At 33.4% G+C, this 12,129-nt stretch overlaps 1 long non-coding RNA gene across 1 annotated transcript; it reads left to right on the top strand.

The window, feature by feature from the left end:
* The first annotated feature begins 1,007 nt into the window (after positions 1-1,007).
* On the top strand, positions 1,008-12,028 carry LOC108374155 (uncharacterized). The gene is made up of 3 exons (XR_001849024.1): positions 1,008-1,104; positions 4,045-4,098; positions 11,969-12,028. It is a non-coding gene; the product is annotated as an uncharacterized LOC108374155 (long non-coding RNA).
* The last annotated feature ends 101 nt before the right edge of the window (positions 12,029-12,129 follow it).

Below are 12,129 nucleotides of genomic sequence, written 5' to 3'. Positions count from 1 at the left end.
TCTGTCAATTTGTCGTATTTTAGTTTAGTTGTCCACTAGAGAGAGAGGCCTTCAATTGAGCTTTAATTTCAAATTTTTTAATGTCTCCAGATTCTACATTCGAGCCTTTGCTTTCGCTGGAGGAATCTAAAACTATTTCTAGGTTGCTTATAAGACTTTTAGCAGTACTTGTCGAAGGCACATCAATGTTGCTTAATATACTACATAACCGTTTAGCGCCTGAAGCTAAAAGCCGGTTATTGGCCGCACCCTGGTTAGCAGTATTGCCGTTGTGCGAATAAAGGGGCAACTTTACCCTTTTTAAGCGCCAATACCCTTTGACCCGACTTTTTGAAAATTTTGATTTTTTGACCCGTTTCCAAAATATGTGCGACTTTTGCCCCTTTTCAGAGATTTTTTAGGAAATGTTAACAGAACCATGCTATTAAAAAATATTTCCTCCTGCAAGTACGAAAAAATGCATCACTTAAAACTTTTAAGGAAAATGTAACTCTTCTCAATTTATTCTTTTACTAGTACATAAAAGCAAAAATAATATGGCGACCCTGTTTTTCGTCAATGACCCCTTTTTTGCGACTTTCTGAAAATGCGAATGCCAATATTCGCAACAGCCCTGGTACATACATATGCGCATGCGACTTGGGTGGACATATCGTATACAGCCATGATCCATTGACTTGGTTACGTAGTGTAGAAGTGAAAAAAAAATAAAATATTTCAAATAAAATTAAAACAAAAAGGCGTCGCACGCCAATCGAATATAAAAACTGAGAAAATCAAAAAAAAACTTTTTATACCTTCACGTTTACTCTTTCAGAGTTTATTTTCCGCATTCTCGCTTGTTTTGCACTTGCTCGCGCCTGTCTCGCTAGTCTCACTCTTTTGCGACTCGCATCGCTCAGAGATTGTGTGCCTCCGGATTTTGTATTCACTCACCGACCTCATTGATTGTCGCCAACTTAACCACCGATCGTCGCCTAATCCACCGCTCTTGGTTCGATTTTTTTGTAGTTCTGTACGTACACTCGCTCAGCGCTAACGTTTCCATCGCACGCTGCTGTGAATTTTACACTTCAGCAACATTGAAGATATCTTTCGTCGAAGGTATTTCATATTTAGTGATTCATATGAGAAACTTTTTTATTGAATTAGAAAAATGTAGATTAATCGCGTTTACAATACTATATAAGTGTGATATTTTTATTTAGTGAATTAATTGAAATATTTTGTGAGTCACTCACTGGATGGATGACTTCAAGAATTTTCTTTCTTATCGCTATCTGTTTTGTAGTTGTGTTCATCTGGTTTTGATTATCTGACGCGCCGCGCCTGGCTGTTTGTTTACACGTGTATCACTAGCCTAACACGTGGCGGATTAGGAGCCACTTTGTGAAAACATGTGTACATTAAGTTTTGAAAAATTTACTTATAGCTAAAGACAGGTGCTAAAAAATATACATACATACATACATATGTACATGCTTAGAATGTGGTTGAGTGTAAAAAGCTTTCAGTGCTGAAGTTTTCTTTAAAAAAAAAAATCGAGTTTTAATATGCCTCCCTATCTCTTTTGAATTTCCACGGCTGCTCTGTATAAAATAATGTGTTGCTACACGCTTATCGTGCTAATTTGATTTAGTATATATAATTTCTTTTGTTCTTTACTTATAAACATTTGAGTGGGCGGTTTCCATGTTGTGGTATGCATTTTCATAAATAATTTTTTTTAACTTTAAAACCGTAAAAATTAGCATACGAAAATATATACATATATGTCTGTGCATATATACATATATGACTACGTAAAATACGCCCGATTAACAACTGCTAAATGTGGAATACTTGTTTGTAAAATGTAAACATATTCCCTGTTTTTTTTTTTTTTTTTTTAACTTGAAAGTGATTTTGCGAAGTGTGCCGCGCTTTGTGAATTTTTCTTAAGTGCTAAATTAAATAAGTTGGTATTGAATTAGATTGCATTGCATTAATCCCGGGGTGCCGAAAAATTTTAAATATCGAATTGATAGTAAGAACTTATTTAAGAATTTGAATTATGATTTTAGCAAAATGCCGTTTTGACTAAAAGTGTTGAGGCCGAAAGATGTTTTTCATCAGCAGGTTTTTGTATGTAAGAACTTCAGTTCAAGATTAGAAGACTCCGCTTTGAATGCTTTGCTGCTTTTACGTGCACATTTAAAATGCAATAATAAACCGGCAAAGAAGGGGTGTGCGCTTTTAACCAGAACGTCGTCCATTCTCAGTACATCCGACCCAAAAATGTACCATCTGAGTCTGGCGAAGGCCGGACAGCGGCAGAGAAAATGTTCTGTACTATCCTCGTCCTCCAAACATGATGTACACAGTGGATCGTCGATGATGCCTATGGTGACCATATGTCATCCCCATGGATTGTGCCCCGTAATCAGTCCTACCAGCGGTCGTAGATCACTCCTTCTTTGTCTGGGAAGAAATTTTGCTATCACCCTGTCAGGCCTTTTCAGGAAACACTTAGTTATTTTGCAGGTGTCAATAGTGCACCAACGGCTCTCATGAGTTTTGCTTACGAGATCCTTGATGCACCGGATCGTTTCCGCCATGCTTGGCCCTACAATTGGCTCCGGTCCAATTGGGCACTCCAGAGAACCGCAGTTCGCCAACTCATCAGCCAGTTAGTTACCTTGCACACCGTAGTGTCCTGGCACCCACACAAGTTCAAGCTCATTCCATCTTGTAACAGAGTTCAGCCTCAACTGACATTCCTGGACGAACTTTGAAGAGGTTCGAGCGATTCTCAGTTTATGTCCGCGCCACCTTTCGCCAATTATCCAGTCTGCCACTTTCAGTATTGCAAAGACTTTCGATTGAAAGACCGTTGTAATTGCACCCACAGCGGTAAAGCATCTGAAGTTTCCGTCCAGATGCCATCCAACTCCATTACCGTTTTCAGTCTTTGAGCCATCAGTTTAGAAAGTTTTCACCGAGCTTCCCAAGAGAGTGTTTGGATCTCTCCATTGTTTCCTTGTAGGAAATCTAACGACGTACTTTCGACTAAAGGAGACTCTAGGTATCACTTTGTCATTTGGTGCCAAAAACAAAGTTTATTGCTCTGACAACCTTCTGAACAACTCTCTGTGCCCAGAGCTCCGATCGTCGTGCCACAGACCAAAAGAGTGCAGTCGACACATCGGATTCATTGCCTCCTCAAAGCATTAAGAGCCGTCCTACGGGCACGAATTTCAAAATTTCAACCCAGTTTGTGTGAAATATTTTAATTTTAAACAAACTAAATATGTTGAAATAAAAAAATATTTTGTCGTAAATTAGCATAGCAGAAGTAGCAGTCATCGAAAGAGATTTTTCTGTTATTTCCATTGCATAGTCACTCCGAATCATATAAAAATAAATACCATTTGCCACAATTGATGCAATAAAAGTAATGAACTTTAGATTCGCGTTTCATTCCATATGTTATGCCTTATTTGATGTGTGTATATATGTATGTATGTTTCCTACATGTATCCATTCCCATGGGGCATATGCGCGTGCGCATAAACATTAGTGAAAATAAATATCTGTGCTATATGCGATCACTTGGCTGCTAAGAATAAAATTAATACTGGGAGCGTGTAAAGTATTGAATTACAATAATAATGCAGAGTATGTGTGTACATAGATACTTATGCGAGTAGCATATCTCAAAAGCATATTTGTTTCAATGATAGTACCTATTTCTGGGCGGTCGCCGCAAGCGCCTTTTGTTTATTTAGCTGTCTGCTACCTACTTGAAGAAGACGAAGCACTCAATATTTTAAAGCAAGTGGAGCAAGTCAACTTGAGTGATTGAATTACATATGTATGTATGTACATCTGCATTAAATGTGTTAAATAATAGGCATGTGTAAAATTGTATCATATTACCAGTTCTATTAAACTTTTTTTTTAACTATTAGTCATGCATAATTAACTAAACATAATAATTATAAAGTTTTGTTAAAATTATGTCAAATAATAAATTATAAAAATTTATAAATTTTCTGATTTCAGTATTTCAATGGGGTGACTTGTGGAACAGTACTCTCCTGAACCCGGGACCAAAAGGTAAAAAAATATGTAATATATTATACATACATACATATGTAGATACATTCCTGAGCGGATATCCACTTTAAAGTTAAGTTTATTAATTAAAAATATTTAGGAAAAATAGTCCGAAGTAGTCCGGAAGATAGTACCAGAAGATATTCGGCCTTATCGCGAAAATTATAATGCAAAGCAAAAAAAAACAATGTTCCCAATTGGTTTTTGTTTCGCCAGTTAAATTATGCTAACGTTTTATTCACATGGAGTTGGCAAGGCAATAACGCCGATTATAAATACGGCTAACGACTTCGGACTATTGCTGACTTAATTCGGGAGTAAGGGAATAGGCTATAGTTTTCATGAAGGTGAGTGGAAATTCGGAATTAGCATATTTTCTAATTTAATAATTACCCAAACATAAATAATTAAATAATCATACAACAGAAAAATAAGTACATTAAATTCAATGATAATAGCACGTTCAATAACGAATAAAGTATTTTCCGATCAAAGCAAAAATTGTGAATTGATTGATCGCTCGCTGCTCATTTGAGCTAATTTCCTCCAATATACACGGCAGGCTCGATGTATGCACATAGTAATAATTTGTATTGTGTTTAACCTGCCATGATCAGCTTTGAATTTTTTAAAATTCAACTTAATAATCGTATTAAAACGATAATAAATAATTCATTCATATTTCCTTCTCAAATCATTATATGTACACTCGGTGTCAAATGTAAGTGTACACCATGTTGTCTGTCTGTATGTTTGTACGCGCATCACTCGAAAACGAATGCATTGAATCGAATGCAGTTTCCACCGATGTATTGATAGAGGTTTAACTTAAGATTTATGAGAATAAAAATTAGAGAGTTGCCACCAGTTTGAAAATTGCAGTTTCAGTAAATTGATAAGATATAGTAAATATTGTAATATGGTTATCAAAGGAAAGAGGTTTAAGAAGACTTCCAGCAGGAAATATTTTTGTTGACGGTTGCCACCTGTTTGAAAATTTTTAATTTAATTTAAATGATAAGAAAAATAGAATTTTACAATATGGGTATCAAACTAAAAAAGGTTTAGGAAAGTTCACTGGCGAAAATGTTTTTTAGTTATAGAAAAATTTAATTCAGTTAAATTGATAAAATAAGGTAAATATTGAACTAGTATATCTTTGAAGAGGTGCGCGATATGTATACTCAAGGTTTAAGTTATAAATTAAATCGCCAGGAGAAAGCCGACACTCTACCTAATTTTTAAATATTTTTGAAAAGATATGAACTAACTCCCACATTTATACAAAATAAAAAATGCTTCATAAATCGAAAATTTGTTCGAAAATCTTCCTTCATAAGGCTCTTTAAAGCTATTTTTACTTTTTAAATGTTGGCCGTATTGCACGCCGGGTATTTGCTGTTTTTTTTTTATATACAAATATAGCATATTCTACGTGTAAATCCGATTTTAAAATTTTATAAAAAAAAAAATTAAAAAAATGTCAACAAACGCATGCGCTATCCTAATGACTTTTAGTGAATAAGTTAATAATTTTTTTTAATAAAATTTCAGATATGCAGTTTTGTAGTCCATTAAATTTTAGTAAAAAAGTGTAAGTGGCTGTAAAATAGCATTGAGTTTTCACAATTTTTTTTTTTGCTGACAGTGCCATGCATTTTCTTCCATACAAAGTATGCTCGAAAAAACCAGATTGAGGATGCTAACTATAAGCCAACTACATACATATATGTGCTATTTACATACATACTAGATATTATTTACAATACAACTGCCTTTGAAAATTTTAATAGTTTACACCACAATTGCTTAAAATTTTTTATTTATGTTTCACTTTCATTTTCCGCAAAACCTTTGATTGCCTGTATGATTATTGCCTTTGTTAAGGATACGCGCTGCCAAACGGATTTCAAAAACGTTTTTGTTTACTTTAAATCGAACATATGTATGTACATGCTTACGTATATATATTTACACATATTTTTAATTTAATTACAAATGTTTAAATTAATTCGAATAATGAATTCTTAGATTTACATGAATCTATTTGAAAACATGCGAGCGTGTACATACATATGTATACATATCATTGATATTAGGTGTGAAAATTTGTTATTGTTTTTATACCCGGGCGCACTTGTGCACAACTTTATTCACGTAACGGTTGTTTGTAACAGCCTAAGGGGGCCGTGGTAGATACGTATGTCAAAATGTTCAGCATGAAAAGATAAATCGATTAAGGGCTGTTTTCTGAAGTAACCATTAACTTTAAAGCTCACTTTATATTTAAAGGTTGGATTTAAAATAAAGCCTAGCCACACCCACTTATCATTACATGTGTATACCTCGGTAACCGCCCAACTTGGCACAGCTTGGTGCAACATATGTAGCAAGGGGCTAAACATTTTTGAGATCGGACAATAACCACGCCCACATCCCGTATAACGGTAGTTTACAGAAACTGGAAGTCTGCAATAAATCAGTAATTTCCTCAATTTACTCAAAATTTATGTCTGGAATAATTCCTTAGCAAGAAATATGATTATAAAAAAGTTGTGTAAAATGGGCGTGCCAACGCCCACTTATGATCACATACATATGTATGTATATCTCGGTAACCGTGCTACTAATTTCTTCGCTAATTAACTCGAAATTTGATACTCACAACAATCCCTTAGAAGGAAATAATATTATAATGGATTTTTGCAAAGTTGGCGTAGCACCGCCCACCTATGACGACATAGGTTTATCTTGGTAACCCCTTGATCGATTTCTACCAAACATGGTTAAATAATTTCATTAAATCTAACTGAGCATGTTATCGAAAAATTTTGGAATATGGGTAAAAAAGTAAGAAATTAACTCCTTAACACATTTTTGTGGTTTACTCATTTTTGGCGCAAACCCGCTATAAGCCTTTTCGAAGGGTATTTTTTTTTAACTTTTCAGAGGATTAAAATATTCCACAAAAATGTTTCCCGTAGTATTTAACATAGAGCTGCTGAACACATCCTGTATCTAAAATGTAAAAATCATATGACGATTTATCAAAATAATATGCAGAAGAGGGACAACCGTGAGCTCCCCTGAAATAAACAAATTTTTGTTTGGTCCCTTCTACCAGAATCCGTTTTATTATTATTATTATTATTTTTTGGTCTCATACAGTGTGTTATTATTTCACGCATAGCCAGTATAGTTAAATATAGTATGTATGTACATGTGCAGTATGTTCAACTATCAAGGCGAATCAAAGTCATGCGGCGCACATAAATACACATAAAAGGAAAACCGCTGAAAAATTTTCTGTTGCTGAAAAGAAATAATCTCAAGAAGTGCGCAATTCCCGATTAAGAATATTTTTAGTATAAACAATTAGTAGCGAATGCAAAAATTCTAAATCGATTAATTAAAAATGGGCCATTATACATTTTTGTGGGATGTTGTGGGTAATTATAGAAAATGGATCCACGCGCGCGCTGGTACTTAGCCCTGTTTTAAAAAAATACCGATTTTATGTTTATACACAAACATAAATGCCCACATCCACATACATATGTACGTATGCATGCCATACAGAGGCGTAGCCAGAGATGAGCTATGGGAGCGAGACGATTAAGTCAGCATAGGACAAAAAAAATTTGTGCCATCTGCTATGCACATAGATACTTTCATTAACAAAGAAATGCGTAGATTCTTAAACTAATACTAATTAAGTAAAAATATAACACTTTTATAATGAAATGTACATTAAGGAACGCAGCGGGATCGTATTGCTAAAAATTTAGTAAATACAAAATAATATTACATAGTATGCAAAAAACATATTTGTTTAGGTTATGACTTTTAAATTTAGCATATCCAATGTATGAATTCTTTTTTCAAAATTTATGCCAGCCAATGACAAAAAATGTATGGCCAATAAGAGTACATTAAAGGATGATAAGATACCATTTTGATTCAAAAAACGATATTCTAGGTTTCGAAGAGCAGCGTCCAAGAAGGGAATAAATACGTTTATGCGAAAGTACTAAATTTTTTTTAGATGGCTACTTCGTTTCGGGACTCCTAAGGTAATATTGTGAGGTACACAAAAGTTTTCTACTTTTTTTTTGCTTACATTACATTTCGGCAATTGCCATATATTTGGCAGTAAAAGGCAATGGGGCATTTAGCCTCCCCTACACACCCTCTCTCTCGCTACACCCTTGCATGAATGTATTAATGTAAGAACACAAGTGTGTGCGTAGAAAAGCTATTGACCCGCAAATAGCGAAGATGTCTGCTGATCACTTCGAATTCCTTAGCAATTTTTAATTTAAATTCTAGTAAGTATTGTTAAGTACATATGTATATAAGTATATGTACGTGTGTTTTTACAACGCTTTTATCAACTTGCAATGTTGTATGTCCAGACACCTTTGCTATAATTATAGATTAGTATTTTACGCTGTTGTCTAATTTATAATCATTTCGGGTAATTTATTTTTTTTTTGCGGCTGGTCTACAAAATGCTTGTTTTTTTGGAATTTTTAACCTGTTTTATTTATGTTTTCTTTTTACTTCATTTTGTGCAAAATAATTTGGTGAGCTACAGAAAGTGCTACAACTTTATGGGTTTTTTGTTTACAAAACACTTTGCTTTTAATGTTTTTTTAAATTTCTGCTTTTATATGGTTATATGCCACCGTTGCGGCTATAAATTAAATTTATTGAGTTATAATACAAACAAGCAATTTTTCAAATTATTTAATGATTTAGATCACTTAAAAGACGAAATCATTAAAAAGCAACATAAACGCTGCTGTATACATATGTATGTTGTATATTGTAAACATGAATTCATGCTCGTTTAAAATCGATTTCGGAAAATTTCCAGAAATTAACTATAACACTTTAAAATGTAATGTGGGAATATGCCTGATCAACTTTCATCATAGTAAGGCTTATATAACGATTTCATTGCAGAACCAGCTACTAAGCTGAATTGGCCCTGCAATTACTTTACGAATATAGCAAAGTTCAATCCGGGAATACCTAGTAAGGTCACGGGCTTCGTCTTCAGATTCCTTAATGCCGGGGAGTTTTGTAATTTTCCGGGTAACTACCAACAACCGTCTGTCGATCTGTACAAACCAGCGCAGTCGATGTACTTTTTTATACCTTTGACTATGTCCAAGTCGTTAAAAAGCTTATACAGTTTGTCATTTTATCTTTCTCGGTACCCGTCGCCAATGCGTATGGGACCATAGATCTTCGTCATAGTTCGTGTGTCTGCGTCGTCTAAAAGGACGGGCACTATGTGAGATTTTCGGAGCGGGGTCTTTTTCAGAATTTGAAGAACTGAAAATCGAATCAATGGTGGACTTTACAGGTCTGATGCGACACTGATAATTGGTTCAATAAAAGCTTCAGTCTTTGCCAAGGTATCGTCGATGGGATCTTTTTCGCGGTAAATAATTAGCACGGATTTCCCTTTTTGTGGATAAATTCTGATTAAAAGCTGGTACATGCTTCCTATCAGCTTTTTGTCGCCACCTCTGAACAGCCTAGTCGTTATACCCTCTGCTTGGTTGTACCTTTGTACCTAAGCCGCATTATTGGTTTTCTCACCTCGCCTTGGCCAAGTGTAGGGACGTGGGCTTCGTCCCTATATGTATGTATATTGCTTCGGGTTCCACTAAAAAGAAAATCTGTATTATAGTTCAGTCAGATTAGCTTATTACAGTGTTGTGCTAAACGAAAGTAACAAATGCTATTACAATTTTGATTGTCATCTATGGAAAACAACATTGCCATTTAAGGACAAACTAAACAAAAATTGCCTTAACAATAATGAACTAGCGTAGAGGAAATCGATATAGTTTAAGAATCTGGTTGCTTTGTTTCCCCACAACAGTGTATGTACGACCACAAATGCCTCTCACGGGCAGCAGTATGGAAAAGTTGAAAAGAATACATACTATGTATAGAATATAAATTTTCATTTTATTCTTTTTTTTTGTTTGAAATCTGTTTCAAGATTTTCGTTTTCAATGATTCCCGTTTCCACTTGACAGCAATGAGTTATTTTTCATGTTATAATATACAAAATATTTATCTTAGTTTATATTTAAAAGTAACCGCGCATTTCTGCCGCCAGCAGGCATTAAAAATTATTTACTGCATTCAACATTTCAGCAAATCGGTTTTTCACGTTTGATAAATATTGATTGCTGTTTCCAAAAATATTTATTAAGAGTAATGTGGAATTGAAATCAATGAAATCCCAAAATGTTCATAGATAAATATTTACTTTCAATTTTCTATTAGAACGTTGAATAAATAACCAAAATTAATATTTTCGCAAAATGGAATTTATTCACAAAAAATATGTATTTAGTATTTATGTAGAAGTGAATAAGCAAATCAATTAAAGTGTTGTGTTAAAAGTAAATCAATCGTTGAAATGTTTCCAAAAACATTTTTGTTGCNCATTTTTTAAAACATTATTAATATGCATACTTATACATATGTACAAAGTTTCCTTATACATTCTTTAATAATTTTTTCTTGAACGACTGAAACTAATTTAGTGCTGTAAGTCTATTGGAATTTTTAAGTTGAATCTGAAGACAATTGTAAATCTGCTAACGAGGAGGTCTAAGCGTTATACCTTTTAGCAATAAGTTTTTAAAAAATTAAATTTAAAAAATTATATATATCTTTTTTTTAAGGCCATAAAAATTAATAAAGAAAACAATTAATTTAAAAAAAGAAAAAATAAAGTTAATTATTTTTTTTTCCTTTAAACGAAAGGAATATAAAAACGAAGGAATATAAAAATAACCTTCGAAAAATTAAATAAAAAAATAATTTTCTTTTTTAAGCAATAAAATCTTAAAATTTAACTAAAAAATGAAAAAAATAAAAGAGTTCATAAAAATTAAATTAATAAAATTAAAACAGTTACATCTAAAAGTCCAAATAAGAAAAAATGTACCAAGTATAAGTTTCTAACTATAAAATCTAAAACATATAAAAATTGTATTCAAAAAAATGTTAATTAAAAAAAATAAAAAAATCCGCTGCCGCAGGACTCAAACTCTGACTTTTCGAATGGCGCGCCAGCACCTTGTCCACTCGACCACCGCAACTGTTGAAGCGACGCACACAGGTCGGATTCACTAAATCTGCGGGACAAAATGTAAAAACCAAAGTCCAAATGTCATGGCTTGCTTCTTAATATAATAGATAATTGCAAAACTTTTTGTTTTTTGACTTCTTTTACTAGTCGATGCAAGTCAGTTAGTAGCTGTAGCAGAGACCCGTTTTTTTTTTGTACGATTTCGATTACCTATTAAAGGTGTAACAGTGCGTCTATTGCAAACATTTCGTTTTTTTTTTTTACTGAATAGAAGTTTTTTTCTGGTAAGTAAAAGATTCAATAAATTCAATAAATTTTTAAAAATTTGTCCGCCACATTGGATTTTTGAAACCTGGCTGAAGATTTGTAATCAGTGGCCAATCTATTAAAATAGTTTTGTCCTGCTAGATTCCGTATTCAGACCACTGTGCGACGTGAGCTAAATAGTAATAAAAGCTTTCTCTCAATATACCTTTTCACCATGAGGAGTAAATGAGAAAGCTTTTTTTCTAAGATATTGGTGCTATAATAAAAATAGGCTTAGGAACTCTCTTGTCATCTGTCCATCATTCGCCTTACGAAAGACTTTTTACTAGCTGAGCGAGAATTGCCCTATGAGATTATTATGCAGAAAAGTACCCCTATAATATGGGGGGGACACACAACTTTTTTATATTATTTTCAGTCTATAAAATTTTGTTAAACAAATTTATCAAGTTATTCTTACTTTCTCTTTTATTTCAGGGACTTAATTGACCAAACACTCAACTAACTTCGGCCTATTTAATAAAAGCAATAAAAAAACAAAAATACAGCAATACTTTTGGCTACCTGTTATTTTCATCAACAGCTAATTTTCAAAATTTTCTAACACCTCAACCGCACAGTAAAATCCTTGTGACATT

This window comes from Rhagoletis zephyria, unplaced genomic scaffold (assembly GCF_001687245.7).
Source record: "Rhagoletis zephyria isolate East Lansing unplaced genomic scaffold, Rhagoletis_zephyria_1.1 Rzeph_scaffold_07410, whole genome shotgun sequence".
Lineage (NCBI taxonomy): Eukaryota > Metazoa > Arthropoda > Insecta > Diptera > Tephritidae > Rhagoletis > Rhagoletis zephyria.
The sequence above is the reverse complement of the archived record's forward strand: the minus strand, read 5'-3'. Positions and strand labels throughout refer to the sequence as shown.